A 6,101-nucleotide genomic window follows, 5' to 3' on the forward strand; every position below is an offset into this window, starting at 1 on the left:
CAAAACGTCATCTTTCATGGACAAACATCATCATTCCTGGACAAAAGTCCATGAAAGATGATGTTTGTCCATGAAATATGACATTTTGCCTCTTACTGAGACACGATTTTTGGCGGGAAATATTTGAATTTTTTGGGAAAATCCAAACTAATCCGAGCCTGCACATCCCTACTGTATATCCATAGGGTTGTGTTAGGTGCTTGGGAGATTGCTTATGATACAACGTCCAGCTTTGATACAAATGAATTAAGTGGAGAGCATGTTGGTGTCTGTATTATTGAACTGCTAAGAAAGATCTGGCTACAGGGTTAGCCTTCCCGGCGTCCATAGAGCCGTTGAACCAGCTACATATAGATGTCTCCAGAGATTTACTTTTTACCAGTTGTGCTGCCTAGAAAGTAAGCACCAATATTGTAGTTCACGTTAAGGCAGAATAGAACCATGTCCCCGAACAGTGCACCTGATTCAGACCCGCTCGCTAGCAAGCAGCCGCTCGTTTCAGACGATGTTCGCTAATGTGCGCATGCTTGTAGTTCGCAATGCGTGTGCACAAACTAGTACGAGCGATCGGAATGTGCTCGCTCGCCCTGCAAAGACAGCCCAGTGGAATGAGTGACAGGAGAGGCTGTTTGTGGGTGGTAACAGGGGCAGGGCAGTAGTAATGGGGGAGTGGAGTTGCGGACACAGGTGTACCAGAGTGTTTTCACGCAGTTTCTGGGGTATACATAATTAACAGGCAGCGTCATAATACACGTCACCTGGTTGATTTATACACTGAAATGCTCGCAGTGCTTGCGGTAGGGTACAGTCAACCGCAAGAGCTACGGTCAGATCCGATAGAACCCAATGTACCGATGGTTGTATATATTTCCTGGAGATGATGTACGCTAGTGGGCGGCTAAAGACAGGCTGGTGAGCGTCTATAAACACAAAGTGATCGCTCGCCAAGACATAGTGGGCGTGCTTATGCCTTGCCAACCGAGCGGCTGCCTTGACGCCACTTTGCAAAATGTAAATACACTGGGAGCGAGCGGCTGCTAACTAGCGAGCGGGTCTGAATGAGCTCCTGTGTGTAGTCCTTGATTCCATACGGAGTTTTACTTTTAATCATAACTGTTTCCATCCCTCGGTCACTCACAATTTAGGTGCTAATGATAATGCATATTACCGTTTCTTCTCAAGCCATTGCAGCCTGGAGGACCTGCAATAAACAGTTATAACAAATTTTTTGGTCAGGGACTTGGCTAATATAACGTCTGCGAGGGTGGGAGGAGTTGGCCAGATTGCGGTGATCCTTGCTTTGCACAGTCTAAGTGCTCCCACATGCAAAACAAAGGTTATTTAAAGTAAAATTTGGTTGGTTAAAATGGTGCATTTAGGGGGGCATTGTTAGTATTTCTTTTCACTACAAACTTGTCCTTTTATGTGTCATCTAAGGCAGTGGGAATAAGACGTAGGGGTCTATTTACTAAGCAGTGTTAGGAGACAGAGTGAAAAGTGATAAGAAAGTGATAAAGTGCCAGCCAATCAGCTCCCAACTGTCATTTTACAGGCTGTGTTTGAAAAATGACAGTTGGGAGCTGATTGGCTGTCACCTTATCACTTTCTTATCACTTTTTACTCTGTCTCCTAACACTGCTTAGTAAATAGACCCCTTAGTCAGTAAGTATATATTAACAGGTTTTTTTATGGTGCCTAAGTATTATGCAGCACTCTCTAAAATAAATATTTTATTAATTCACATTCTATAATCCTTGATACACTTTCATAATTTATTGGCCCATCACGGGTGCGTGTAAATTCATATAGACATGAAAACACAAGGCACAGGATTCCCCCCAGCATTCTGCAATGGGTCAGCCAAAGGTGATGTAGTTTAGGACCACCTGAGCAGAGACACCTGGACAGCTTATCATTTATTTGCAAATGCATTCTATGATCATGTAGTATGTATGTCTCTTTTGTTGGCCCTTTGCAATGTGCTGGGGGAATTCTGTATTCTATAATCCCTGCCACACATACTATGATTAATTCCACCAGAAACTTTAGGAACCTACCAGCAAATCTTTGGACTTTGAGAGTAATAAAAAAAAGTGGGGAAAGATGTTTCAAACCTTGGAGAGAGATAAAGTACAACCAATTAGCTTCTAACTGTCATTTTACAGGCAGTGGCCCAGATTTATCAGCGAGTGATATTCTTGTTATCACCCGTTACTAATCTTAAATAGTGCTCCATCCAATCAGCTCCTAACTAATTTTTCAAACACATGACAGCTAGGAGCTGATTGCCTGGAGCACCATTTAAGATTAGTAACGGGTGACAACAAGACTATCACTCATTAATAAATCTGGGCCTGTGTTTAAATAAATGACAAAAGCCAATTGATTGGTACTTTATCTCCCTCAACTATAATTATTTCCAAGGTTTGATACATCTCCCCAAAGAGGAGAACATACAAACTCCACAGTTAGGGCCCAGGCCATAATTGAGCACATGGCACCAGCTCTGTGAGATAGCAACACTAACCACTGCCCCGCGATGTACTTTTAATGGAGGGTTTGCCATTTGTATTACAGACAGTCCCAATGGCCATTCCCTTCATGATTAATTTCAGACACAGATAAGGGTAATCTGAGCTGTGTTTTAGGTTTAAAGCTGAACTGAATCGAATGGCTGCTCTGAAAGTGGATCCAGGCTGGACTTTGTACTGAAACGTTCAACCACGCGTTTCTCCATCCAGGCCTGCAAAGGACTACACACAGTCTTCTGAAGGCCTTTAGTAAAGTCAGAGTGTGTGTACAGTACACTCCTTTTTACATGCTAAGACAATTTAAGGCTTTGCAAAATCTATTGCACTCATGCACAGTTGGACTTGTATTGCATCCACAATTCTTGCAAATGACCTTACCAATGTGTACATACCTATAACGCGTTTTACTACACTTCACCACGTTCTCCTTTTACATTCTGTATATTATGGTGATTGTGATCACAATGACGACAATTCAATTCTAATGTATCCTTAACACTAACCCTATGTTGACATCTCATTTGTCAACATTTTGTCCATGCTGACATTTTCCAGATGCTGACATTAGATATTCACATTGCAACCATGTCGAAATCATAACGGTCGACATTCTGGTGTCGACACTATGAATGTCGGCATAGTGAAAACTGACAAAGTGACTGCATACCTCCTTTTTCCACACCTTTGCTAGGATTTGGGAGCTGTATGGGGATATTGGCATTTGTAAATTCTGCAGTAATTATGTTAAAAAAAAATAGAAGAGTAGAGTAGGAATTGTCATAGGAATCAGCTCGTCCCTACGAGTGTTATGTTAATCTCGCTTTATTCTGTTTATGACAGGTGAATAGAGGAGAGACAGGAGGCCATGTAGGGATCACTGATCTCTGTGTAGAGAAGTCGGTGCAGCACAGGGCTGTCACAGAAAGGTGGCTGGCAGAGAAGGCCGGAAGCTTGGGAGCAGAGATCTGGCACTGGACACGATCAGTATCCATATTAATGTAGATGCCTGTGGTTCAAAGATGCATTTCTGTCAGGAAACATATGATGACCATAGAATATTATTTTGTATGATGATGTCATAAGCAAAATCAGAGTTTGACAGCTTTGCTTCCATTACTGGGAAAACGTGCTGGTGGATGCATTAAAATGCCCCAGCCGGAAACCCAGGGCTCGATTTAGACCCACACGCTAGATGCGTACGCTCGTTCCCAGCGTATGCAAATTCAGCACACACCCAGCAAGGCAGGCGATCGCACGGCAAGGCATAAGCACTCCCACTATGTCTTGGCGTGTGATCGCTTTGTGTATGCAGACGCCCACCAGCCTGTCTTAAGACGCCCACTTGCGCACGTCATCTTCAGGAAGTGTATGCAACCATCGGTACATCTGGTACCATCGGATGCATTCGCAGTACTTGAGGTTGACTATACCCTACCGCAAGCACTTCAGTGTAAAATTCAACCAGGTGACGTGTACTATGACGCTGCCTGTTAATTATGCACGCCTCTGAAATGGCGTTAAGACGCTCAGGCACCTCCACTCCCCTGTTTCTAGTGGCCTGCCCGTTACCACCCATAAATGGCTTTTCCTGTTACTCATTCAGGTGGGCTGTCTATGCTCAGTGAGCGTACACTTCCCGATCGCTTGGCCTAATTCGCGCACGCACACTGCGATGCATGCGTACAATGCGAACCATTGGCAGCTACGAGCGAACACTTCTTAGCGACCGGGTCTGAATCAGAAAACTGTCTCTTGCAGAAAAGTATTTTTAAATCAGATATAATAACAGAACCGGAAAAAAGTTGCCACAACTGAGCACATACAAAAATTAAAAACCATATATTCATTATAAATACCAGGGGCCTGATTCAGATACGGTCGCTAATGCAATCACAACTACTGTATCTTCTCTCACAGATCGCAGTTGCTAAAATATGCTAATTCCTTCCAAAGCCCAGCCAAGCATGTGGACACCCACTGCTGCCTTCTCATATCCATATGATGATGTGCAACAGCGTAAACATCGGTACTATCGACGCACATCGGGCAGTCACGCAACATCTAAGTCAGGTCTGACTGGCCGCGAACACTGCATCTCTCCTGATACGCAGAGAGGTCTCATCCTGGGTAGGAGATCACAGTGGCTAATTTATGCACGCCCATGTAACGGCGTTTTAAAACATCAGACACGCCTGTGTTTTTTTTAACCACACCCCCACGTTACCTCCCCCAAACGCTGACTACCTGTCACTCACTTTGCAAATAGGTCCTCTGTGTGAGAGTAATCACGAAACAATCGGCGTGCCTGTACAGTGCAGCGTTCGTGCAAGCGCATTAGCAAACAATCGCTCGATCTGCGTAAATAAATTCCCATTGCGTCTGTCTCTGAATCAGGACCCAGGAGTCAGTATGAAAATGCCAATGTCTCTAGCTCAGGTACAGTGTACAGTCATTGTGATCTGAGAAAAGTACAAAGTTATTGGCTGTGCACCTTGATTTGTGCAGCGGTGCTTGGGCTAATGGAGTAAGGCCCTGATTCAGAGCCGGACGCTCTGACCAGAACGCTCGCTCTGAATCAGGGCCCTCCTCCATTAATATGGAGCATCCTCCTGGACGCTCGTATAGCTGTGGGTCACCACCCACAGCATATACGAGCGTGCAACAAGATGGCCGCGATGGTCTTGACCATCGCGACCATCGGACTTGCGAGTGAAACCCTGTGGTCGGGTTTCTCAACCGCAAGAGCCAAAATCACTCCCACTGACATCACTAGTGATGTCAGTGGGGCCGGCTTCAGACGGTAGGCGTTCCCATAGGAACGCCTCCGTCTGGCAGCCACCCCCCGGCACGCCCACCAAAGGGGGCGTGCTGTCAATCAACATCGACAGCACGCCCCCTTTGGTGCGAGACCCGGAGCGATGGAAAGTCCTTCGCTCGCCGGGTCTCGCGCATGCGCATGACGGAGCTCCCTCCGTCGTGCGCATGCGCAGTGGGGACCATCGACCCACTTGCAAGCATACTGCCGCTCGCGAGTGGGTCTGAATGACCCCCTAAGGTAGCAGTGCTTGCAGAGGAAATGAAAGTTGTTGAGACTGAGGGAAGGAAATGGGCTGAGTGGCGGCATGCCCAGTAGAGTAAGTAGACGCATCTCACGTTGTAGAGCAGCGCAGAAACATGATATATTTTTTTTGAAGCTTAGTAGTAGTAGTAGTTTCATTCTGCAAAAAAAGAGTTGTGCACCAGCTCTGTGCTGGCTGTCTTTGGCTCTCGTCCTATACCTTAGCGGGAATCCATTTTGTGCCTCCATCTAGCACTCTGACAAAAAACTGCATTTCCAGACACTCTCCAAGCCGTGTCATTTATGGCCTACACACGGAAACCTGCGACCTGTAACAAAGGCTATCACTGATGTTACCTCACTCCCATGCATGATGTAGGCTATGAACTGGGCTTTAACAAATTAACAACTGGGGGTAAATTTACTAAAGATCGATTTGGCATTTTGAGTGATTTGGCATGCGATTTTCATTCGATTTGTATACGACTTTGCATTTGGGTACTTACTAAAGG

The sequence above is a fragment of the Taudactylus pleione genome, unplaced genomic scaffold (assembly GCF_031769625.1).
Source record: "Taudactylus pleione unplaced genomic scaffold, aTauple2 ptg000572l, whole genome shotgun sequence".
In the NCBI taxonomy this organism is placed as follows: domain Eukaryota; kingdom Metazoa; phylum Chordata; class Amphibia; order Anura; family Myobatrachidae; genus Taudactylus; species Taudactylus pleione.